Source organism: Stenella coeruleoalba, assembly GCF_951394435.1.
Source record: "Stenella coeruleoalba genome assembly, contig: scaffold_34, whole genome shotgun sequence".
NCBI classification, from domain to species: Eukaryota; Metazoa; Chordata; class Mammalia; order Artiodactyla; family Delphinidae; genus Stenella; species Stenella coeruleoalba.
Window position 1 is genome coordinate 2,994,638 of NW_027646159.1, and position 26,434 is coordinate 3,021,071.

Sequence of the window (26,434 nt, forward strand, 5' to 3'; positions counted from 1 at the left end):
CCCCAACTCACCTTTACCCTTAAGCAAGCATAAGTTGGTTTTCTAAATTTGAGACCCTGTTCTGTTCTGTAATTCAGTTCCTGTGTAGCCAAGTTTACATTCTGTGTATTACTGATATCTTATGATGTTTCTTTTTCTGTGTGACTTATTTCAGTTAGAATCATCATACCTGAATCCACTCATTGTGCTGCTTAGGGCCTGATGACACAGATTTCATTGCTGAGTGATATTGCTTTGTAAGTAAATACCACAACTTCTTTATCCATTTTTCACTTTCTGCGATGTTGAACTTGTACTGTAAACGAGGTTCTTGTAAACAGAGCCGTTCCAAACTTTGGGGTGGCTGTGTCTTTTTGATTTTAATTTCCCTAAGCTATAGGACCATAAGTGGAAGTACCCTAGGTTCTGTTGCTTTGTTTTTTAGATGTTTCAGGAAACACCATACACTTCTCCCGAGTGGTTGTTGGCAATTTACATCCCGCCCATCAGCATAACAAGGCTCCCAGTTCTCCATGGCCTGTCCTGCCTTTCTGGATTTTACACTTTTTTCAGATGGCCCTTTTGACCGGGGGGAAGTGAGACTTCATTGTAGTGCAGATTTCCTTTGCAAGCTTGCTTGGTTGGCCAAAAAGGGCGTATGCGTTTTTTCCTGAATATATTCAGGAAAAAACGCATACGCCCTTTTTGGCCAAGTGCATCATTGTGGACGTTCTGCCTCTTTTCCTATGCTTTCAATGCAATTCCAGTCTACCTCCTGAAATCGGTTTCCTGCAATTCTGCCCCACTTTCAAGTCCTCTTGGCAGCCTTACTTCAGTCTATTTTTGGACGATAGCTGTCATTTATAACTCTGCAGGTTTGTGAATTACAGTGCCCCTGAGCTCCTTTCTTCAACTCGCTTTCTTTTGAGCTGGCCGCAACACCGCAGGATGGCTTCAGGCCCTAATCTGGTTCCAGTACGGCACGCTGAGCCTTTGGTTATTTCCTCTTCCTGGTGGGAAATGAGAGTTAAATTTGCCCGTCCAGACACCTCCAGCTAGCCTCTCATTGGTTCTCGCTATTCCTGTTCATCTTCCGCAGAAATTGCAAACTGGGCCAAACAGGAGGTTAAAGGCGCTGACTCTCCAAGTGGGGAGAGTGTTAGTAAAGCGTCTGGAATGTTGCACCCGAGTACCAGGGGAGGAAAACTGAGACATATTTGAACACGTCTCCCGTTCACATGGTTGATCATACTTGGGTTCCACATGCATGTTTTAGCTGAAGGAAGAATACCTTAAACCTGGAGAGTTGAGACCCGTGTAATGGGTACCATGCAATATGACTTCAAAGGGTCTTCATTTGCTCACCGAACCCCTCCAATCCTATCACTGCTGCGTTTATGCCCCTGTACACATGCTTGATTCTCTTTTGGAGACATAGCAATCCATAGGTTTTACGATACTTACTAGTCAGGTACATTCTTAGGCGTTTAATATGCGGTGTTGAGTCCATTTCATTGAGCAAGGAGTAGCTCTTGTCTATTCCATATTTGACTTAAGGAACTTTATCTGTGCTCATTTCAATCTCTGGTTTTATGCAGCACCCCAACTCACCTTTACCCTTAAGCAAGCATAAGTTGGTTTTCTAAATTTGAGACCCTGTTCTGTTCTGTAATTCAGTTCCTGTGTAGCCAAGTTTACATTCCGTGTATTACTGATATCTTATGATGTTTCTTCTTCTGTGTGACTTATTTCAGTTAGAATCATCATACCTGAATCCACTCATTGTGCTGCTAAGGGCCTGATGACACAGATTTCATTGCTGAGTGATATTGCTTTGTAAGTAAATACCACAACTTCTTTATCCACTTTTCACTTTCTGCGATGTTGAACTTGTACTGTAAACGAGGTTCTTGTAAACAGAGGCGTCCCAAACTTTGGGGTGGCTGTGTCTTTTTGATTTTAATTTCCCTAAGCTATAGGACCATAAGTGGAAGTGCCCTAGGCTCTGTTGCTTTGTTTTTTAGATGTTTCAGGAAACACCATACACTTCTCCACAGTGGTTGTTGGCAATTTACATCCCGCCCATCAGCATAACAAGGTTCCCAGTTCTCCATGGCCTGTCTTGCCTTTCTGGATTTTACACTTTTTTCAGATGGCCCTTTTGACTGGGGGGAAGTGAGACTTCATTGTAGTGCAGATTTCCTTTGCAAGGTTGCTTGGTTGGCCAAAAAGGGCGTATGCGTTTTTTCCTGAATATATTCAGGAAAAAACGCATACGCCCTTTTTGGCCAAGTGCATCATTGTGGACGTTCTGCCTCTTTTCCTATGCTTTCAATGCAATTCCAGTCTACCTCCTGAAATCGGTTTCCTGCAATTCTGCCCCGCTTTCAAGTCCTCTTGGCAGCCTTACTTCAGTCTATTTTTGGACGATAGCTGTCATTTATAACTCTGCAGGTTTGTGAATTACAGTGCCCCTGAGCTCCTCTCTTCAACTCGCTTTCTTTTGAGCTGGCCGCAACACCGCAGGATGGCTTCAGGCCCTAATCTGGTTTCGGTACGGCACGCTGAGCCTTTGGTTATTTCCTCTTCCTGGTGGGAAATGAGAGTTAAATTTGCCCGTCTAGACACCTCCAGCTAGCCTCTCATTGGTTCTCGCTATTCCTGTTCATCTTCCACAGAAATTGCAAACTGGGCCAAACAGGAGGTTAAAGGCGCTGACTCTCCAAGTGGGGAGAGTGTTAGTAAAGCGTCTGGAATATTGCACCCGAGTACCAGGGGAGGAAAACTGAGACATATTTGAACACGTCTCCCGTTCACATGGTTGATCATACTTGGGTTCCGCATGCATGTTTTAGCTGAAGGAAGAATACCTTAAACCTGGAGAGTTGAGACCCGTGTAATGGGTACCATGCAATATGACTTCAAAGGGTCTTCATTTGCTCACCGAACCTCTCCAATCCTATCACTGCTGCGTTTATGCCCCTGTACACATGCTTGATTCTCTTTCAGAGACATAGCAATCCATAGGTTTTAAGATACTTACTAGTCAGGTACATTCTTAGGCGTTTAATATGCGGTGTTGAGTCCATTTCGTTGAGCAAGGAGTAGCTCTTGTCTATTCCATATTTGACTTAAGGAACTTTATCTGTGCTCATTTCAATCTCTGGTTTTATGCAGCACCCCAACTCACCTTTCCCCTTAAGCAAGCATAAGTTGGTTTTCTAAATTTGAGACCCTGTTCTGTTCTGTAATTCAGTTCCTGTGTAGCCAAGTTTACATTCCGTGTATTACTGATATCTTATGATGTTTCTTTTTCTGTGTGACTTATTTCAGTTAGAATCATCATACCTGAATCCACTCATTGTGCTGCTAATGGCCTGATGACACAGATTTCATTGCTGAGTGATATTGCTTTGTAAGTAAATACCACAACTTCTTTATCCATTTTTCACTTTCTGCGATGTTGAACTTGTACTGTAAACGAGGTTCTTGTAAACAGAGCCGTTCCAAACTTTGGGGTGGCTGTGTCTTTTTGATTTTAATTTCCCTAAGCTATAGGACCATAAGTGGAAGTGCCCTAGGTTCTGTTGCTTTGTTTTTTAGATGTTTCAGGAAACACCATACACTTCTCCAGAGTGCTTGTTGGCAATTTACATCCCGCCCATCAGCATAACAAGGCTCCCAGTTCTCCATGGCCTGTCCTGCCTTTCTGGATTTTACACTTTTTTCAGATGGCCCTTTTGACCGGGGAGAAGTGAGACTTCATTGTAGTGCAGATTTCCTTTGCAAGCTTGCTTGGTTGGCCAAAAAGGGCGTATGCGTTTTTTCCTGAATATATTCAGGAAAAAACGCATACGCCCTTTTTGGCCAAGTGCATCATTGTGGACGTTCTGCCTCTTTTCCTATGCTTTCAATGCAATTCCAGTCTACCTCCTGAAATCGGTTTCCTGCAATTCTGCCCCGCTTTCAAGTCCTCTTGGCAGCCTTACTTCAGTCTATTTTTGGACGATAGCTGTCATTTATAACTCTGCAGGTTTGTGAATTACAGTGCCCCTGAGCTCCTTTCTTCAACTCGCTTTCTTTTGAGCTGGCCGCAACACCGCAGGATGGCTTCAGGCCCTAATCTGGTTCCGGTACGGCACGCTGAGCCTTTGGTTATTTCCTCTTCCTGGTGGGAAATGAGAGTTAAATTTGCCCGTCCAGACACCTCCAGCTAGCCTCTCATTGGTTCTCGCTATTCCTGTTCATCTTCCACAGAAATTGCAAACTGGGCCAAACAGGAGGTTAAAGGCGCTGACTCTCCAAGTGGGGAGAGTGTTAGTAAAGCGTCTGGAATGTTGCACCCGAGTACCAGGGGAGGAAAACTGAGACATATTTGAACACGTCTCCCGTTCACATGGTTCATCATACTTGGGTTCCACATGCATGTTTTAGCTGAAGGAAGAATACCTTAAACATGGATAGTTGAGACCCGTGTAATGCGAACCATGCAATATGACTTCAAAGGGTCTTCATTTGCTCACCGAACCTCTCCAATCCTATCACTGCTGCGTTTATGCCCCTGTACACATGCTTGATTCTCTTTTGGAGACATAGCAATCCATAGGTTTTACGATACTTACTAGTCAGGTACATTCTTAGGCGTTTAATATGCGGTGTTGAGTCCATTTCGTTGAGCAAGGAGTAGCTCTTGTCTATTCCATATTTGACTTAAGGAACTTTATCTGTGCTCATTTCAATCTCTGGTTTTATGCAGCACCCCAACTCACCTTTACCCTTAAGCAAGCATAAGTTGGTTTTCTAAATTTGAGACCCTGTTCTGTTCTGTAATTCAGTTCCTGTGTAGCCAAGTTTACATTCCGTGTATTACTGATATCTTATGATGTTTCTTTTTCTGTGTGACTTATTTCAGTTAGAATCATCATACCTGAATCCACTCATTGTGCTGCTAAGGGCCTGATGACACAGATTTCATTGCTGAGTGATATTGCTTTGTAAGTAAATACCACAACTTCTTTATCCATTTTTCACTTTCTGCGATGTTGAACCTGTACTGTAAATGAGGTTCTTGTAAACAGAGGCGTCCCAAACTGTGGGGTGGCTGTGTCTTTTTGATTTTAATTTCCCTAAGCTATAGGACCATAAGTGGCAGTGCCCTAGGCTCTGTTGCTTTGTTTTTTAGATGTTTCAGGAAACACCATACACTTCTCCCGAGTGGTTGTTGGCAATTTACTTCCCGCCCATCAGCATAACAAGGCTCCCAGTTCTCCATGGCCTGTCCTGCCTTTCTAGATTTTACACTTTTTTCAGATGGCCCTTTTGACCGGGGGGAAGTGAGACTTCATTGTAGTGCAGATTTCCTTTGCAAGCTTGCTTGGTTGGCCAAAAAGGGCGTATGCGTTTTTTCCTGAATATATTCAGGAAAAAACGCATACGCCCTTTTTGGCCAAGTGCATCATTGTGGACGTTCTGCCTCTTTTCCTATGCTTTCAATGCAATTCCAGTCTACCTCCTGAAATCGGTTTCCTGCAATTCTGCCCCACTTTCAAGTCCTCTTGGCAGCCTTACTTCAGTCTATTTTTGGACGATAGCTGTCATTTATAACTCTGCAGGTTTGTGAATTACAGTGCCCCTGAGCTCCTTTCTTCAACTCGCTTTCTTTTGAGCTGGCCGCAACACCGCAGGATGGCTTCAGGCCCTAATCTGGTTCCAGTACGACACGCTGAGCCTTTGGTTATTTCCTCTTCCTGGTGGGAAATGAGAGTTAAATTTGCCCGTCCAGACACCTCCAGCTAGCCTCTCATTGGTTCTCGCTATTCCTGTTCATCTTCCGCAGAAATTGCAAACTGGGCCAAACAGGAGTTTAAAGGCGCTGACTCTCCAAGTGGGGAGAGTGTTAGTAAAGCGTCTGGAATGTTGCACCCGAGTACCAGGGGAGGAAAACTGAGACATATTTGAACACGTCTCCCGTTCACATGGTTGATCATACTTGGGTTCCACATGCATGTTTTAGCTGAAGGAAGAATACCTTAAACCTGGAGAGTTGAGACCCGTGTAATGGGTACCATGCAATATGACTTCAAAGGGTCTTCATTTGCTCACCGAACCTCTCCAATCCTATCACTGCTGCGTTTATGCCCCTGTACACATGCTTGATTCTCTTTTGGAGACATAGCAATCCATAGGTTTTACGATACTTACTAGTCAGGTACATTCTTAGGCGTTTAATATGCGGTGTTGAGTCCATTTCATTGAGCAAGGAGTAGCTCTTGTCTATTCCATATTTGACTTAAGGAACTTTATCTGTGCTCATTTCAATCTCTGGTTTTATGCAGCACCCCAACTCACCTTTACCCTTAAGCAAGCATAAGTTGGTTTTCTAAATTTGAGACCCTGTTCTGTTCTGTAATTCAGTTCCTGTGTAGCCAAGTTTACATTCCGTGTATTACTGATATCTTATGATGTTTCTTCTTCTGTGTGACTTATTTCAGTTAGAATCATCATACCTGAATCCACTCATTGTGCTGCTAAGGGCCTGATGACACAAATTTCATTGCTGAGTGATATTGCTTTGTAAGTAAATACCACAACTTCTTTATCCACTTTTCACTTTCTGCGATGTTGAACTTGTACTGTAAACGAGGTTCTTGTAAACAGAGGCGTCCCAAACTTTGGGGTGGCTGTGTCTTTTTGATTTTAATTTCCCTAAGCTATAGGACCATAAGTGGCAGTGCCCTAGGCTCTGTTGCTTTGTTTTTTAGATGTTTCAGGAAACACCATACACTTCTCCACAGTGGTTGTTGGCAATTTACATCCCGCCCATCAGCATAACAAGGTTCCCAGTTCTCCATGGCCTGTCTTGCCTTTCTGGATTTTACACTTTTTTCAGATGGCCCTTTTGACCGGGGTGAAGTGAGACTTCATTGTAGTGCAGATTTCCTTTGCAAGCTTGCTTGGTTGGCCAAAAAGGGCGTATGCGTTTTTTCCTGAATATATTCAGGAAAAAACGCATACGCCCTTTTTGGCCAAGTGCATCATTGTGGACGTTCTGCCTCTTTTCCTATGCTTTCAATGCAATTCCAGTCTACCTCCTGAAATCGGTTTCCTGCAATTCTGCCCCGCTTTCAAGTCCTCTTGGCAGCCTTACTTCAGTCTATTTTTGGACGATAGCTGTCATTTATAACTCTGCAGGTTTGTGAATTACAGTGCCCCTGAGCTCCTCTCTTCAACTCGCTTTCTTTTGAGCTGGCCGCAACACCGCAGGATGGCTTCAGGCCCTAATCTGGTTTCGGTACGGCACGCTGAGCCTTTGGTTATTTCCTCTTCCTGGTGGGAAATGAGAGTTAAATTTGCCCGTCCAGACACCTCCAGCTAGCCTCTCATTGGTTCTCGCTATTCCTGTTCATCTTCCACAGAAATTGCAAACTGGGCCAAACAGGAGGTTAAAGGCGCTGACTCTCCAAGTGGGGAGAGTGTTAGTAAAGCGTCTGGAATATTGCACCCGAGTACCAGGGGAGGAAAACTGAGACATATTTGAACACGTCTCCCGTTCACATGGTTGATCATACTTGGGTTCCGCATGCATGTTTTAGCTGAAGGAAGAATACCTTAAACCTGGAGAGTTGAGACCCGTGTAATGGGTACCATGCAATATGACTTCAAAGGGTCTTCATTTGCTCACCGAACCTCTCCAATCCTATCACTGCTGCGTTTATGCCCCTGTACACATGCTTGATTCTCTTTCGGAGACATAGCAATCCATAGGTTTTAAGATACTTACTAGTCAGGTACATTCTTAGGCGTTTAATACGGGGTGTTGAGTCCATTTCGTTGAGCAAGGAGTAGCTCTTGTCTATTCCATATTTGGCTTAAGGAACTTTATCTGTGCTCATTTCAATCTCTGGTTTTATGCAGCACCCCAACTCACCTTTACCCTTAAGCAAGAATAAGTTGGTTTTCTAAATTTGAGACCCTGTTCTGTTCTGTAATTCAGTTCCTGTGTAGCCAAGTTTCCATTCCGTGTATTACTGATATCTTATGATGTTTCTTTTTCTGTGTGACTTATTTCAGTTAGAATCATCATACCTGAATCCACTCATTGTGCTGCTAAGGGCCTGATGACACAGATTTCATTGCTGAGTGATATTGCTTTGTAAGTAAATACCACAACTTCTTTATCCATTTTTCACTTTCTGCGATGTTGAACTTGTACTGTAAACGAGGTTCTTGTAAACAGAGCCGTTCCAAACTTTGGGGTGGCTGTGTCTTTTTGATTTTAAATTCCCTAAGCTATAGGACCATAAGTGGAAGTGCCCTAGGTTCTGTTGCTTTGTTTTTTAGATGTTTCAGGAAACACCATACACTTCTCCCGAGTGGTTGTTGGCAATTTACATCCCGCCCATCAGCATAACAAGACTCCCAGTTCTCCATGGCCTGTCCTGCCTTTCTGGATTTTACACTTTTTTCAGATGGCCCTTTTGACCGGGGGGAAGTGAGACTTCATTGCAGTGCAGATTTCCTTTGCAAGCTTGCTTGGTTGGCCAAAAAGGGCGTATGCGTTTTTTCCTGAATATATTCAGGAAATATTTTTTGACTTAAGGAACTTTATCTGTGCTCATTTCAATCTCTGGTTTTATGCAGCACCCCAACTCACCTTTACCCTTAAGCAAGCATAAGTTGGTTTTCTAAATTTGAGACCCTGTTCTGTTCTGTAATTCAGTTCCTGTGTAGCCAAGTTTACATTCCGTGTATTACTGATATCTTATGATGTTTCTTCTTCTGTGTGACTTATTTCAGTTAGAATCATCATACCTGAATCCACTCATTGTGCTGCTAAGGGCCTGATGACACAGATTTCATTGCTGAGTGATATTGCTTTGTAAGTAAATACCACAACTTCTTTATCCACTTTTCACTTTCTGCGATGTTGAACTTGTACTGTAAACGAGGTTCTTGTAAACAGAGGCGTCCCAAACTTTGGGGTGGCTGTGTCTTTTTGATTTTAATTTCCCTAAGCTATAGGACCATAAGTGGCAGTGCCCTAGGCTCTGTTGCTTTGTTTTTTAGATGTTTCAGGAAACACCATACACTTCTCCACAGTGGTTGTTGGCAATTTACATCCCGCCCATCAGCATAACAAGGTTCCCAGTTCTCCATGGCCTGTCTTGCCTTTCTGGATTTTACACTTTTTTCAGATGGCCCTTTTGACCGGGGGGAAGTGAGACTTCATTGTAGTGCAGATTTCCTTTGCAAGCTTGCTTGGTTGGCCAAAAAGGGCGTATGCGTTTTTTCCTGAATATATTCAGGAAAAAACGCATACGCCCTTTTTGGCCAAGTGCATCATTGTGGACGTTCTGCCTCTTTTCCTATGCTTTCAATGCAATTCCAGTCTACCTCCTGAAATCGGTTTCCTGCAATTCTGCCCCGCTTTCAAGTCCTCTTGGCAGCCTTACTTCAGTCTATTTTTGGACGATAGCTGTCATTTATAACTCTGCAGGTTTGTGAATTACAGTGCCCCTGAGCTCCTCTCTTCAACTCGCTTTCTTTTGAGCTGGCCGCAACACCGCAGGATGGCTTCAGGCCCTAATCTGGTTTCGGTACGGCACGCTGAGCCTTTGGTTATTTCCTCTTCCTGGTGGGAAATGAGAGTTAAATTTGCCCGTCCAGACACCTCCAGCTAGCCTCTCATTGGTTCTCGCTATTCCTGTTCATCTTCCACAGAAATTGCAAACTGGGCCAAACAGGAGGTTAAAGGCGCTGACTCTCCAAGTGGGGAGAGTGTTAGTAAAGCGTCTGGAATATTGCACCCGAGTACCAGGGGAGGAAAACTGAGACATATTTGAACACGTCTCCCGTTCACATGGTTGATCATACTTGGGTTCCGCATGCATGTTTTAGCTGAAGGAAGAATACCTTAAACCTGGAGAGTTGAGACCCGTTTAATGGATACCATGCAATATGACTTCAAAGGGTCTTCATTTGCTCACCGAACCTCTCCAATCCTATCACTGCTGCGTTTATGCCCCTGTACACATGCTTGATTCTCTTTCAGAGACATAGCAATCCATAGGTTTTAAGATACTTACTAGTCAGGTACATTCTTAGGCGTTTAATATGCGGTGTTGAGTCCATTTCGTTGAGCAAGGAGTAGCTCTTGTCTATTCCATATTTGACTTAAGGAACTTTATCTGTGCTCATTTCAATCTCTGGTTTTATGCAGCACCCCAACTCACCTTTACCCTTAAGCAAGCATAAGTTGGTTTTCTAAATTTGAGACCCTGTTCTGTTCTGTAATTCAGTTCCTGTGTAGCCAAGTTTACATTCCGTGTATTACTGATATCTTATGATGTTTCTTTTTCTGTGTGACTTATTTCAGTTAGAATCATCATACCTGAATCCACTCATTGTGCTGCTAAGGGCCTGATGACACAGATTTCATTGCTGAGTGATATTGCTTTGTAAGTAAATACCACAACTTCTTTATCCATTTTTCACTTTCTGCGATGTTGAACTTGTACTGTAAACGAGGTTCTTGTAAACAGAGGCGTCCCAAACTTTGGGGTGGCTGTGTCTTTTTGATTTTAATTTCCCTAAGCTATAGGACCATAAGTGGCAGTGCCCTAGGCTCTGTTGCTTTGTTTTTTAGATGTTTCAGGAAACACCATACACTTCTCCACAGTGGTTGTTGGCAATTTACATCCCGCCCATCAGCATAACAAGCCTCCCAGTTCTCCATGGCCTGTCCTGCCTTTCTGGATTTTACACTTTTTTCAGATGGCCAATTTAACCAGGGGGAACTGAGACTTCATTGTAGTGCAGATTTCCTTTGCAAGCTTGCTTGGTTGGCCAAAAAGGGCGTATGCGTTTTTTCCTGAATATATTCAGGAAAAAACGCATACGCCCTTTTTGGCCAAGTGCATCATTGTGGACGTTCTGCCTCTTTTCCTATGCTTTCAATGCAATTCCAGTCTACCTCCTGAAATCGGTTTCCTGCAATTCTGCCCCGCTTTCAAGTCCTCTTGGCAGCCTTACTTCAGTCTATTTTTGGACGATAGCTGTCATTTATAACTCTGCAGGTTTGTGAATTACAGTGTCCCTGAGCTCCTTTCTTCAACTCGCTTTCTTTTGAGCTGGCCGCAACACCGCAGGATGGCTTCAGGCCCTAATCTGGTTCCGGCACGGCACGCTGTGCCTTTGGTTAATTCCTCTTCCTGGTGGGAAATGAGAGTTAAATTTGCCCGTCCAGACACCTCCAGCTAGCCTCTCATTGGTTCTCACTATTCCTGTTCATCTTCCACAGAAATTGCAAAGTGGGCCAAACAGGAGGTTAAAGGGACTGACTCTCCAAGTCGGGAGAGTGTTAGTAAAGCGTCTGGAATGTTGCACCCGAGTACCAGGGTACGAAAACTGAGACATATTTGAACACGTCTCCCGATCACATGGTTGATCATACTCTAGGTTCCACATGCATGTTTTAGCTTAAGGAAGAATACCTTAAACCTGGGTAGTTGAAACCCGTGGAATGGGTACCATGCAATATGACTTCAAAGGGTCTTCATTTGCTCACCGAACCTCTCCAATCCTATCACTGCTGCGTTTATGCCCCTGTACACATGCTTGATTCTCTTTCGGAGACATAGCAATCCATAGGTTTTAAGATACTTACTAGTCAGGTACATTCTTAGGCGTTTAATACGGGGTGTTGAGTCCATTTCGTTGAGCAAGGAGTAGCTCTTGTCTATTCCATATTTGGCTTAAGGAACTTTATCTGTGCTCATTTCAATCTCTGGTTTTATGCAGCACCCCAACTCACCTTTACCCTTAAGCAGGCATAAGTTCGTTTTCTAAATTTGAGACCCTGTTCTGTTCTGTAATTCAGTTCCAGTGTAGCCAAGTTTATATTCTGTGTATTACTGATATCTTATGATGTTTCTTTTTCTGTGTGACTTATTTCAGTTAGAATCATCATACCTGAATCCACTCATTGTGCTGCTAAGGGCCTGATGACACAGATTTCATTGCTGAGTGATATTGCTTTGTAAGTAAATACCACAACTTCTTTATCCATTTTTCACTTTCTGCGATGTTGAACTTGTACTGTAAACGAGGTTCTTGTAAACAGAGCCATTCCAAACTTTGGGGTGGCTGTGTCTTTTTGATTTTAATTTCCCTAAGCTATAGGACCATAAGTGGAAGTGCCCTAGGTTCTGTTGCTTTGTTTTTTAGATGTTTCAGGAAACACCATACACTTCTCCCGAGTGGTTGTTGGCAATTTACTTCCCGCCCATCAGCATAACAAGGCTCCCAGTTCTCCATGGCCTGTCCTGCCTTTCTGGATTTTACAGTTTTTTCAGATGGCCCTTTTGACCGGGGGGAAGTGAGACTTCATTGTAGTGCAGATTTCCTTTGCAAGCTTGCTTGGTTGGCCAAAAAGGGCGTATGCGTTTTTTCCTGAATATATTCAGGAAAAAACGCATACGCCCTTTTTGGCCAAGTGCATCATTGTGGACGTTCTGCCTCTTTTCCTATGCTTTCAATGCAATTCCAGTCTACCTCCTGAAATCGGTTTCCTGCAATTCTGCCCCGCTTTCAAGTCCTCTTGGCAGCCTTACTTCAGTCTATTTTTGGACGATAGCTGTCATTTATAACTCTGCAGGTTTGTGAATTACAGTGCCCCTGAGCTCCTTTCTTCAACTCGCTTTCTTTTGAGCTGGCCGCAACACCGCAGGATGGCTTCAGGCCCTAATCTGGTTCCGGTACGGCACGCTGAGCCTTTGGTTATTTCCTCTTCCTGGTGGGAAATGAGAGTTAAATTTGCCCGTCCAGACACCTCCAGCTAGCCTCTCATTGGTTCTCGCTATTCCTGTTCATCTTCCGCAGAAATTGCAAACTGGGCCAAACAGGAGGTTAAAGGCGCTGACTCTCCAAGTGGGGAGAGTGTTAGTAAAGCGTCTGGAATGTTGCACCCGAGTACCAGGGGAGGAAAACTGAGACATATTTGAACACGTCTCCCGTTCACATGGTTGATCATACTTGGGTTCCACATGCATGTTTTAGCTGAAGGAAGAATACCTTAAACCTGGAGAGTTGAGACCCGTGTAATGGGTACCATGCAATATGACTTCAAAGGGTCTTCATTTGCTCACCGAACCTCTCCAATCCTATCACTGCTGCGTTTATGCCCCTGTACACATGCTTGATTCTCTTTTGGAGACATAGCAATCCATAGGTTTTACGATACTTACTAGTCAGGTACATTCTTAGGCGTTTAATATGCGGTGTTGAGTCCATTTCGTTGAGCAAGGAGTAGCTCTTGTCTATTCCATATTTGACTTAAGGAACTTTATCTGTGCTCATTTCAATCTCTGGTTTTATGCAGCACCCCAACTCACCTTTACCCTTAAGCAAGCATAAGTTGGTTTTCTAAATTTGAGACCCTGTTCTGTTCTGTAATTCAGTTCCTGTGTAGCCAAGTTTACATTCCGTGTATTACTGATATCTTATGATGTTTCTTTTTCTGTGTGACTTATTTCAGTTAGAATCATCATACCTGAATCCACTCATTGTGCTGCTAAGGGCCTGATGACACAGATTTCATTGCTGAGTGATATTGCTTTGTAAGTAAATACCACAACTTCTTTATCCTTCTTTCACTTTCTGCGATGTTGAACTTGTACTGTAAACGAGGTTCTTGTAAACAGAGCCATTGCAAACTTTGGGGTGGCTGTGTCTTTTTGATTTTAATTTCCCTAAGCTATAGGACCATAAGTGGAAGTGCCCTAGGCTCTGTTGGTTTCTGTTTTAGATGTTTCAGGAAACACCATACACTTCTCCCGAGTGTCTGTTGGCAATTTACATCCCGCCCATCAGCATAACAAGGCTCCCAGTTCTCCATGGCCTGTCCTGCCTTTCTGGATTTTACACTTTTTTCAGATGGCCCTTTTGACCGGGGGGAAGTGAGACTTCATTGTAGTGCAGATTTCCTTTGCAAGCTTGCTTGGTTGGCCAAAAAGGGCGTATGCGTTTTTTCCTGAATATATTCAGGAAAAAACGCATACGCCCTTTTTGGCCAAGTGCATCATTGTCGACCTTCTGCCTCTTTTCCTATGCTTTCAATGCAATTCCAGTCTACCTCCTGAAATCGGTTTCCTGCAATTCTGCCCCGCTTTCAAGTCCTCTTGGCAGCCTTACTTCAGTCTATTTTTGGACGATAGCTGTCATTTATAACTCTGCAGGTTTGTGAATTACAGTGCCCCTGAGCTCCTTTCTTCAACTCGCTTTCTTTTGAGCTGGCCGCAACACCGCTGGATGGCTTCAGGCCCTAATCTGGTTCCGGTACGGCATGCTGAGCCTTTGGTTATTTCCTCTTCCTGGTGGGAAATGAGAGTTAAATTTGCCCGTCCAGACACCTCCAGCTAGCCTCTCATTGGTTCTCGCTATTCCTGTTCATCTTCCGCAGAAATTGCAAACTGGGCCAAACAGGAGGTTAAAGGCGCTGATTCTCCAAGTGGGGAGAGTGTTAGTAAAGCGTCTGGAATGTTGCACCCGAGTACCAGGGGAGGAAAACTGAGACATATTTGAACACGTCTCCCGATCACATGGTTGATCATACTCTGGGTTCCACATGCATGTTTTAGCTGAAGGAAGAATACCTAAAACCTGGGTAGTTGAAACACGTGGAATGGGTACCCTGCAATATGACCTCAAAGGGTCTTCATTTGCTCACCGAACCTCTCCAATCCTATCACTGCTGCGTTTATGCCCCTGTACACATGCTTGATTCTCTTTCGGAGACATAGCAATCCATAGGTTTTAAGATACTTACTAGTCAGGTACATTCTTAGGCGTTTAATATGCGGTGTTGAGTCCATTTCGTTGAGCAAGGAGTAGCTCTTGTCTATTCCATATTTGACTTAAGGAACTTTATCTGTACTCATTTCAATCTCTGGTTTTATGCAACACCCCAACTCACCTTTACCCTTAAGCAAGCATAAGTTGGTTTTCTAAATTTGAGACCCTGTTCTGTTCTGTAATTCAGTTCCTGTGTAGCCAAGTTTACATTCCGTGTATTACTGATATCTTATGATGTTTCTTTTTCTGTGTGACTTATTTCAGTTAGAATCATCATACCTGAATCCACTCATTGTGCTGCTAAGGGCCTGATGACACAGATTTCATTGCTGAGTGATATTGCTTTGTAAGTAAATACCACAACTTCTTTATCCATTTTTCACTTTCTGCGATGTTGAACTTGTACTGTAAACGAGGTTCTTGTAAACAGAGGCGACCCAAACTTTGGGGTGGCTGTGTCTTTTTGATTTTAATTTCCCTAAGCTATAGGACCATAAGTGGAAGTGCCCTAGGTTCTGTTGCTTTGTTTTTTAGATGTTTCAGGAAACACCATACACATCTCCCGAGTGGTTGTTGGCAATTTACATCCCGCCCATCAGCATAACAAGGCTCCCAGTTCTCCATGGCCTGTCCTGCCTTTCTGGATTTTACACTTTTTTCAGATGGCCCTTTTGACCAGGGGGAAGTTAGACTTCATTGTAGTGCAGATTTCCTTTGCAAGCTTGCTTGGTTGGCCAAAAAGGGCGTATGCGTTTTTTCCTGAATATATTCAGGAAAAAACGCATACGCCCTTTTTGGCCAAGTGCATCATTGTGGACGTTCTGCCTCTTTTCCTATGCTTTCAGTGCAATTCCAGTCTACCTCCTGAAATCGGTTTCCTGCAATTCTGCCCCGCTTTCAAGTCCTCTTGGTAGTGTTACTTCAGTCTATTTTTGGACGATAGCTGTCATTTATAACTCTGCAGGTTTGTGAATTACAGTGCCCCTGAGCTCCTCTCTTCAACTCGCTTTCTTTTGAGCTGGCCGCAACACCGCAGGATGGCTTCAGGCCCTAATCTGGTTTCGGTACGGCACGCTGAGCCTTTGGTTATTTCCTCTTCCTGGTGGGAAATGAGAGTTAAATTTGCCCGTCCAGACACCTCCAGCTAGCCTCTCATTGGTTCTCGCTATTCCTGTTCATCTTCCACAGAAATTGCAAACTGGGCCAAACCGGAGGTTAAAGGCGCTGACTCTCCAAGTGGGGAGAGTGTTAGTAAAGCGTCTGGAAGGTTGCACCCGAGTACCAGGGGAGGAAAACTGAGACATATTTGAACACGTCTCCCGTTCACATGGTTGATCATACTTGGGTTCCGCATGCATGTTTTAGCTGAAGGAAGAATACCTTAAACCTGGAGAGTTGAGACCCGTGTAATGGATACCATGCAATATGACTTCAAAGGGTCTTCATTTGCTCACCGAACCTCTCCAATCCTATCACTGCTGCGTTTATGCCCCTGTACACATGCTTGATTCTCTTTCAGAGACATAGCAATCCATAGGTTTTAAGATACTTACTAGTCAGGTACATTCTTAGGCGTTTAATATGCGGTGTTGAGTCCATTTCGTTGAGCAAGGAGTAGCTCTTGTCTATTCCATATTTGACTTAAGGGACTTTATCTGTGCTCATTTCAATCTCTGGTTTTATGCAGCACCCCAACTCACCTTTACCCTTAAGCAAGCATAAGTTGGTTTTCTAAATTTGAGACCCTGTTCTGTTCTGTAATTCAGTTCCTGTGTAGCCAAGTTTACATTCCGTGTATTACTGATATCTTATGATGTTTCTTTTTCTGTGTGACTTATTTCAGTTAGAATCATCATACCTGAATCCACTCATTGTGCTGCTAAGGGCCTGATGACACAGATTTCATTGCTGAGTGATATTGCTTTGTAAGTAAATACCACAACTTCTTTATCCATTTTTCACTTTCTGCGATGTTGAACTTGTACTGTAAACGAGGTTCTTGTAAACAGAGCCGTTCCAAACTTTGGGGTGGCTGTATCTTTTTGATGTTAATTTCCCTAAGCTATAGGACCATAAGTGGAAGTGCCCTAGGTTCTGTTGCTTTGTTTTTTAGATGTTTCAGGAAACACCATACACTTCTCCCGAGTGGTTGTTGGCAATTTACATCCCGCCCATCAGCATAACAAGGCTCCCAGTTCTCCATGGTCTGTCCTGCCTTTCTGGATTTTACACTTTTTTCAGATGGCCCTTTTGACCGGGGGGAAGTGAGACTTCATTGTAGTGAAGATTTCCTTTGCAAGCTTGCTTGGTTGGCCAAAAAGGGCGTATGCGTTTTTTCCTGAATATATTCAGGAAAAAACGCATACGCCCTTTTTGGCCAAGTGCATCATTGTGGACGTTCTGCCTCTTTTCCTATGCTTTCAATGCAATTCCAGTCTACCTCCTGAAATCGGTTTCCTGCAATTCTGCCCCGCTTTCAAGTCCTCTTGGCAGCCTTACTTCAGTCTATTTTTGGACGATAGCTGTCATTTATAACTCTGCAGGTTTGTGAATTACAGTGCCCCTGAGCTCCTTTCTTCAACTCGCTTTCTTTTGAGCTGGCCGCAACACCGCAGGATGGCTTCAGGCCCTAATCTGGTTCCGGTACGGCACGCTGAGCCTTTGGTTATTTCCTCTTCCTGGTGGGAAATGAGAGTTAAATTTGCCCGTCCAGACACCTCCAGCTAGCCTCTCATTGGTTCTCGCTATTCCTGTTCATCTTCCGCAGAAATTGCAAACTGGGCCAAACAGGAGGTTAACGGCGCTGACTCTCCAAGTGGGGAGAGTGTTAGTAAAGCGTCTGGAATGTTGCACCCGAGTACCAGGGGAGGAAAACTGAGACATATTTGAACACGTCTCCCGTTCACATGGTTCATCATACTTGGGTTCCACATGCATGTTTTAGCTGAAGGAAGAATACCTTAAACCTGGAGAGTTGAGACCCGTGTAATGGGTACCATGCAATATGACTTCAAAGGGTCTTCATTTGCTCACCGAACCTCTCCAATCCTATCACTGCTGCATTTATGCCCCTGTACACATGCTTGATTCTCTTTCGGAGACATAGCAATCCATAGGTTTTAAGATACTTACTAGTCAGGTACATTCTTAGGCGTTTAATACGGGGTGTTGAGTCCATTTCGTTGAGCAAGGAGTAGCTCTTGTCTATTCCATATTTGGCTTAAGGAACTTTATCTGTGCTCATTTCAATCTCTGGTTTTATGCAGCACCCCAACTCACCTTTACGCTTAAGCAAGAATAAGTTGGTTTTCTAAATTTGAGACCCTGTTCTGTTCTGTAATTCAGTTCCTGTGTAGCCAAGTTTACATTCCGTGTATTACTGATATCTTATGATGTTTCTTTTTCTGTGTGACTTATTTCAGTTAGAATCATCATACCTGAATCCACTCATTGTGCTGCTAAGGGCCTGATGACACAGATTTCATTGCTGAGTGATATTGCTTTGTAAGTAAATACCACAACTTCTTTATCCATTTTTCACTTTCTGCGATGTTGAACTTGTACTGTAAACGAGGTTCTTGTAAACAGAGCCGTTCCAAACTTTGGGGTGGCTGTGTCTTTTTGATTTTAAATTCCCTAAGCTATAGGACCATAAGTGGAAGTGCCCTAGGTTCTGTTGCTTTGTTTTTTAGATGTTTCAGGAAACACCATACACTTCTCCCGAGTGGTTGTTGGCAATTTACATCCCGCCCATCAGCATAACAAGGCTCCCAGTTCTCCATGGCCTGTCCTGCCTTTCTGGATTTTACACTTTTTTCAGATGGCCCTTTTGACCGGGGGGAACTGAGACTTCATTGTAGTGCAGATTTCCTTTGCAAGCTTGCTTGGTTGGCCAAAAAGTGCGTATGCGTTTTTTCCTGAATATATTCAGGAAATAGTTTTTGACTTAAGGAACTTTATCTGTGCTCATTTCAATCTCTGGTTTTATGCAGCACCCCAACTCACCTTTACCCTTAAGCAAGCATAAGTTCGTTTTCTAAATTTGAGACACTGTTCTGTTCTGTAATTCAGTTCCTGTGTAGCCAAGTTTATATTCTGTGTATTACTGATATCTTATGATGTTTCTTTTTCTGTGTGACTTATTTCAGTTAGAATCATCATACCTGAATCCACTCATTGTGCTGCTAAGGGCCTGATGACACAGATTTCATTGCTGAGTGATATTGCTTTGTAAGTAAATACCACAACTTCTTTATCCATTTTTCACTTTCTGCGATGTTGAACTTGTACTGTAAACGAGGTTCTTGTAAACAGAGCCATTCCAAACTTTGGGGTGGCTGTGTCTTTTTGATTTTAATTTCCCTAAGCTATAGGACCATAAGTGGAAGTGTCCTAGGTTCTGTTGCTTTGTTTTTTAGATGTTTCAGGAAACACCATACACTTCTCCCGAGTGGTTGTTGGCAATTTACTTCCCGCCCATCAGCATAACAAGGCTCCCAGTTCTCCATGGCCTGTCCTGCCTTTCTGGATTTTACACTTTTTTCAGATGGCCCTTTTGACCGGGGGGAAGTGAGACTTCATTGTAGTGCAGATTTCCTTTGCAAGCTTGCTTGGTTGGCCAAAAAGGGCGTATGCGTTTTTTCCTGAATATATTCAGGAAAAAACGCATATGCCCTTTTTGGCCAAGTGCATCATTGTGGACGTTCTGCCTCTTTTCCTATGCTTTCAATGCAATTCCAGTCTACCTCCTGAAATCGGTTTCCTGCAATTCTGCCCCGCTTTCAAGCCCTCTTGGCAGCCTTACTTCAGTCTATTTTTGGACGATAGCTGTCATTTATAACTCTGCAGGTTTGTGAATTACAGTGCCCCTGAGCTCCTTTCTTCAACTCACTTTCTTTTGAGCTGGCCGCAACACCGCAGGATGGCTTCAGGCCCTAATCTGGTTCCGGCACGGCACACTGAGCCTTTGGTTATTTCCTCTTCCTGGTGGGAAATGAGAGTTAAATTTGCCCGTCTAGACAAATCCAGCTAGCCTCTCATTGGTTCTCGCTATTCCTGTTCATCTGCCGCAGAAATTACAAACTGGGCCCAACAGGAGGTTAAAGGCGCTGACTCTCCAAGTGGGGAGAGTCTTAGTAAAGCATCTGGAATGTTGCACCCGAGTACCAGGGGAGGAAAACTGAGACATATTTGAACACGTCTCCCGATCACATGGTTGATCATACTTGGGTTCCACATGCATGTTTTAGCTGAAGGAAGAATACCTTAAACCTGGAGAGTTGAGACCCGTGTAATGGGTACCATGCAATATGACTTCAAAGGGTCTTCATTTGCTCACCGAACCTCTCCAATCCTATCACTGCTGCGTTTATGCCCCTGTACACATGCTTGATTCTCTTTCGGAGACATAGCAATCCATAGGTTTTAAGATACTTACTAGTCAGGTACATTCTTAGGCGTTTAATATGCGGTGTTGAGTCCATTTCGTTGAGCAAGGAGTAGCTCTTGTCTATTCCATATTTGACTTAAGGAACTTTATCTGTACTCATTTCAATCTCTGGTTTTATGCAGCACCCCAACTCACCTTTACCCTTAAGCAAGCATAAGTTGGTTTTCTAAATTTGAGACCCTGTTCTGTTCTGTAATTCAGTTCCTGTGTAGCCAAGTTTACATTCCGTGTATTACTGATATCTTATGATGTTTCTTTTTCTGTGTGACTTATTTCAGTTAGAATCATCATACCTGAATCCACTCATTGTGCTGCTAAGGGCCTGATGACACAGATTTCATTGCTGAGTGATATTGCTTTGTAAGTAAATACCACAACTTCTTTATCCATTTTTCACTTTCTGCGATGTTGAACTTGTACTGTAAACGAGGTTCTTGTAAACAGAGCCGTTCCAAACTTTGGGGTGGCTGTGTCTTTTTGATTTTAATTTCCCTAAGCTATAGGACCATAAGTGGAAGTGCCCTAGGTTCTGTTGCTTTGTTTTTTAGATGTTTCAGGAAACACCATACACATCTCCCGAGTGGTTGTTGGCAATTTACATCCCGCCCATCAGCATAACAAGGCTCCCAGTTCTCCATGGCCTGTCCTGCCTTTCTGGATTTTACACTTTTTTCAGATGGCCCTTTTGACCAGGGGGAAGTTAGACTTCATTGTAGTGCAGATTTCCTTTGCAAGCTTGCTTGGTTGGCCAAAAAGGGCGTATGCGTTTTTTCCTGAATATATTCAGGAAAAAACGCATACGCCCTTTTTGGCCAAGTGCATCATTGTGGACGTTCTGCCTCTTTTCCTATGCTTTCAGTGCAATTCCAGTCTACCTCCTGAAATCGGTTTCCTGCAATTCTGCCCCGCTTTCAAGTCCTCTTGGCAGCCTTACTTCAGTCTATTTTTGGACGATAGCTGTCATTTATAACTCTGCAGGTTTGTGAATTACAGTGCCCCTGAGCTCCTCTCTTCAACTCGCTTTCTTTTGAGCTGGCCGCAACACCGCAGGATGGCTTCAGGCCCTAATCTGGTTTCGGTACGGCACGCTGAGCCTTTGGTTATTTCCTCTTCCTGGTGGGAAATGAGAGTTAAATTTGCCCGTCCAGACACCTCCAGCTAGCCTCTCATTGGTTCTCGCTATTCCTGTTCATCTTCCACAGAAATTGCAAACTGGGCCAAACAGGAGGTTAAAGGCGCTGACTCTCCAAGTGGGGAGAGTGTTAGTAAAGCGTCTGGAATGTTGCACCCGAGTACCAGGGGAGGAAAACTGAGACATATTTGAACACGTCTCCCGTTCACATGGTTGATCATACTTGGGTTCCGCATGCATGTTTTAGCTGAAGGAAGAATACCTTAAACCTGGAGAGTTGAGACCCGTGTAATGGATACCATGCAATATGACTTCAAAGGGTCTTCATTTGCTCACCGAACCTCTCCAATCCTATCACTGCTGCGTTTATGCCCCTGTACACATGCTTGATTCTCTTTCAGAGACATAGCAATCCATAGGTTTTAAGATACTTACTAGTCAGGTACATTCTTAGGCGTTTAATATGCGGTGTTGAGTCCATTTCGTTGAGCAAGGAGTAGCTCTTGTCTATTCCATATTTGACTTAAGGAACTTTATCTGTGCTCATTTCAATCTCTGGTTTTATGCAGCACCCCAACTCACCTTTACCCTTAAGCAAGCATAAGTTGGTTTTCTAAATTTGAGACCCTGTTCTGTTCTGTAATTCAGTTCCTGTGTAGCCAAGTTTACATTCCGTGTATTACTGATATCTTATGATGTTTCTTTTTCTGTGTGACTTATTTCAGTTAGAATCATCATACCTGAATCCACTCATTGTGCTGCTAAGGGCCTGATGACACAGATTTCATTGCTGAGTGATATTGCTTTGTAAGTAAATACCACAACTTCTTTATCCATTTTTCACTTTCTGCGATGTTGAACTTGTACTGTAAACGAGGTTCTTGTAAACAGAGCCGTTGCAAACTTTGGGGTGGCTGTGTCTTTTTGATTTTAATTTCCCTAAGCTATAGGACCATAAGTGGAAGTGCCCTAGGTTCTGTTGCTTTGTTTTTTAGATGTTTCAGGAAACACCATACACTTCTCCCGAGTGGTTGTTGGCAATTTACTTCCCGCCCATCAGCATAACAAGGCTCCCAGTTCTCCATGGCCTGTCCTGCCTTTCTGGATTTTACAGTTTTTTCAGATGGCCCTTTTGACCGGGGGGAAGTGAGACTTCATTGTAGTGCAGATTTCCTTTGCAAGCTTGCTTGGTTGGCCAAAAAGGGCGTATGCGTTTTTTCCTGAATATATTCAGGAAAAAACGCATACGCCCTTTTTGGCCAAGTGCATCATTGTGGACGTTCTGCCTCTTTTCCTGTGCTTTCAATGCAATTCCAGTCTACCTCCTGAAATCGGTTTCCTGCAATTCTGCCCCGTTTTCAAGTCCTCTTGGCAGCCTTACTTCAGTCTATTTTTGGACGATAGCTGTCATTTATAACTCTGCAGGTTTGTGAATTACAGTGCCCCTGAGCTCCTTTCTTCAACTCGCTTTCTTTTGAGCTGGCCGCAACACCGCAGGATGGCTTCAGGCCCTAATCTGGTTCCGGTACGGCACGCTGAGCCTTTGGTTATTTCCTCTTCCTGGTGGGAAATGAGAGTTAAATTTGCCCGTCCAGACACCTCCAGCTAGCCTCTCATTGGTTCTCGCTATTCCTGTTCATCTTCCGCAGAAATTGCAAACTGGGCCAAACAGGAGGTTAAAGGCGCTGACTCTCCAAGTGGGGAGAGTGTTAGTAAAGCGTCTGGAATGTTGCACCCGAGTACCAGGGGAGGAAAACTGAGACATATTTGAACACGTCTCCCGTTCACATGGTTCATCATACTTGGGTTCCACATGCATGTTTTAGCTGAAGGAAGAATACCTTAAACCTGGAGAGTTGAGACCCGTGTAATGGGTACCATGCAATATGACTTCAAAGGGTCTTCATTTGCTCACCGAACCTCTCCAATCCTATCACTGCTGCGTTTATGCCCCTGTACACATGCTTGATTCTCTTTTGGAGACATAGCAATCCATAGGTTTTACGATACTTACTAGTCAGGTACATTCTTAGGCGTTTAATATGCGGTGTTGAGTCCATTTCGTTGAGCAAGGAGTAGCTCTTGTCTATTCCATATTTGACTTAAGGAACTTTATCTGTGCTCATTTCAATCTCTGGTTTTATGCAGAACCCCAACTCACCTTTACCCTTAAGCAAGCATAAGTTGGTTTTCTAAATTTGAGACCCTGTTCTGTTCTGTAATTCAGTTCCTGTGTAGCCAAGTTTACATTCCGTGTATTACTGATATCTTATGATGTTTCTTTTTCTGTGTGACTTATTTCAGTTAGAATCATCATACCTGAATCCACTCATTGTGCTGCTAAGGGCCTGATGACACAGATTTCATTGCTGAGTGATATTGCTTTGTAAGTAAATACCACAACTTCTTTATCCATTTTTCACTTTCTGCGATGTTGAACTTGTACTGTAAACGAGGTTCTTGTAAACAGAGGCGTCCCAAACTTTGGGGTGGCTGTGTCTTTTAGATTTTAATTTCCCTAAGCTATAGGACCATAAGTGGAAGTGCCCTAGGCTCTGTTGGTTTGTGTTTTAGATGTTTCAGGAAACACCATACACTTCTCCCGAGTGTCTGTTGGCAATTTACATCCCGCCCATCAGCATAACAAGGCTCCCAGTTCTCCATGGCCTGTCCTGCCTTTCTGGATTTTACACTTTTTTCAGATGGCCCTTTTGACCGGGGGGAAGTGAGACTTCATTGTAGTGCAGATTTCCTTTGCAAGCTTGCTTGGTTGGCCAAAAATGGCGTATGCGTTTTTTCCTGAATATATTCAGGAAAAAACGCATACACCCTTTTTGACCAAGTGCATCATTGTGGACGTGCTGCCTCTTTTCCTATGCTTTCAATGCAATTCCAGTCTACCTCCTGAAATCGGTTTCCTGCAATTCTGCCCCGCTTTCAAGTCCTCTTGGCAGCCTTACTTCAGTCTATTTTTGGACGATAGCTGTCATTTATAACTCTGCAGGTTTGTGAATTACAGTGCCCCTGAGCTCCTTTCTTCAACTCGCTTTCTTTTGAGCTGGCCGCAACACCGCAGGATGGCTTCAGGCCCTAATCTGGTTCCGGTACGGCACGCTGAGCCTTTGGTTATTTCCTCTTCCTGGTGGGAAATGAGAGTTAAATTTGCCCGTCCAGACACCTCCAGCTAGCCTCTCATTGGTTCTCGCTATTCCTGTTCATCTTCCGCAGAAATTGCAAACTGGGCCAAACAGGAGGTTAAAGGCGCTGACTCTCCAAGTGGGGAGAGTGTTAGTAAAGCGTCTGGAATGTTGCACCCGAGTACCAGGGGAGGAAAACTGAGACATATTTGAACACGTCTCCCGTTCACATGGTTGATCATACTCTGGGTTCCACATGCATGTTTTAGCTGAAAGAAGAATACCTTAAACCTGGAGAGTTGAGACCCGTGTAATGGGTACCATGCAATATGACTTCAAAGGGTCTTCATTTGCTCACCAAACCTCTCCAATCCTATCACTGCTGCGTTTATGCCCCTGTACACATGCTTGATTCTCTTTCGGAGACATAGCAATCTATAGGTATTAAGATACTTACTAGTCAGGTACATTCTTAGGCGTTTAATATGCGGTGTTGAGTCCATTTCATTGAGCAAGGAGTAGCTCTTGTCTATTCCATATTTGGCTTAAGGAACTTTATCTGTGCTCATTTCAATCTCTGTTTTTATGCAGCACCCCAACTCACCTTTCCCCTTAAGCAAGCATAAGTTGGTTTTCTAAATTTGAGACACTGTTCTGTTCTGTAATTCAGTTCCTGTGTAGCCAAGTTTACATTCCGTGTATTACTGATATCTTATGATGTTTCTTTTTCTGTGTGACTTATTTCAGTTAGAATCATCATACCTGAATCCACTCATTGTGCTGCTAAGGGCCTGATGACACAGATTTCATTGCTGAGTGATATTGCTTTGTAAGTAAATACCACAATTTCTTTATCCATTTTTCACTTTCTGCGATGTTGAACTTGTACTGTAAACGAGGTTCTTGTAAACAGAGCCGTTCCAAACTTTGGGGTGGCTGTGTCTTTTTGATTTTAATTTCCCTAAGCTATAGGACCATAAGTGGAAGTGCCCTAGGTTCTGTTGCTTTGTTTTTTAGATGTTTCAGGAAACACCATACACTTCTCCCGAGTGGTTGTTGGCAATTTACATCCTGCCCATCAGCATAACAAGGCTCCCAGTTCTCCATGGCCTGTCCTGCCTTTCTGGATTTTACACTTTTTTCAGATGGCCCTTTTGACCGGGGGGAAGTGAGACTTCATTGTAGTGCAGATTTCCTTTGCAAGCTTGCTTGGTTGGCCAAAAAGGGCGTATTCGTTTTTTCCTGAATATATTCAGGAAAAAACGCATACGCCCTTTTTGGCCAAGTGCATCATTGTGGACGTTCTGCCTCTTTTCCTATGCTTTCAATGCAATTCCAGTCTACCTCCTGAAATCGGTTTCCTGCAATTCTGCCCCGCTTTCAAGTCCTCTTGGCAGCCTTACTTCAGTATATTTTTGGACGATAGCTGTCATTTATAACTCTGCAGGTTTGTGAATTACAGTGCCCCTTAGCTCCTTTCTTCAACTCGCTTTCTTGTGAGCTGGCCGCAACACCGCATCATGGCTTCAGGCCCTAATCTGGTTCCGGTACGGCACGCTGAGCCTTTGGTTATTTCCTCTTCCTGGTGGGAAATGAGAGTTAAATTTGCCCGTCCAGACACCTCCAGCTAACCTCTCATTGGTTCTCGCTATTCCTGTTCATCTTCCGCAGAAATTGCAAACTGGGCCAAACAGGAGGTTAAAGGCGCTGACTCTCCAAGTGGGGAGAGTGTTAGTAAAGCGTCTGGAATGTTGCACCCGAGTACCAGGGGAGGAAAACTGAGACATATTTGAACACGTCTCCCGATCACATGGTTGATCATACTTGGGTTCCACATGCATGTTTTAGCTGAAGGAAGAATACCTAAAACCTGGGTAGTTGAAACCC

General features: G+C 43.6%; 1 long non-coding RNA gene across 11 annotated transcripts in view; it reads left to right on the forward strand.

Annotated features, from left to right (window-relative positions):
- Window positions 1-26,434, forward strand: part of LOC307181295 — a 1,377,052-nt gene that overhangs the window by 820,215 nt on the left and 530,403 nt on the right. The window contains exon 1 of one of the 11 annotated variants that reach the window (XR_013826368.1): window positions 183-236. The exons of the other annotated variants lie outside the window; for them this stretch is intronic. This is a non-coding gene — a long non-coding RNA (uncharacterized lncRNA). Of the gene's footprint in view, window positions 1-182; window positions 237-26,434 lie in introns of those variants that run through there. 11 annotated transcript variants of the gene reach the window in all.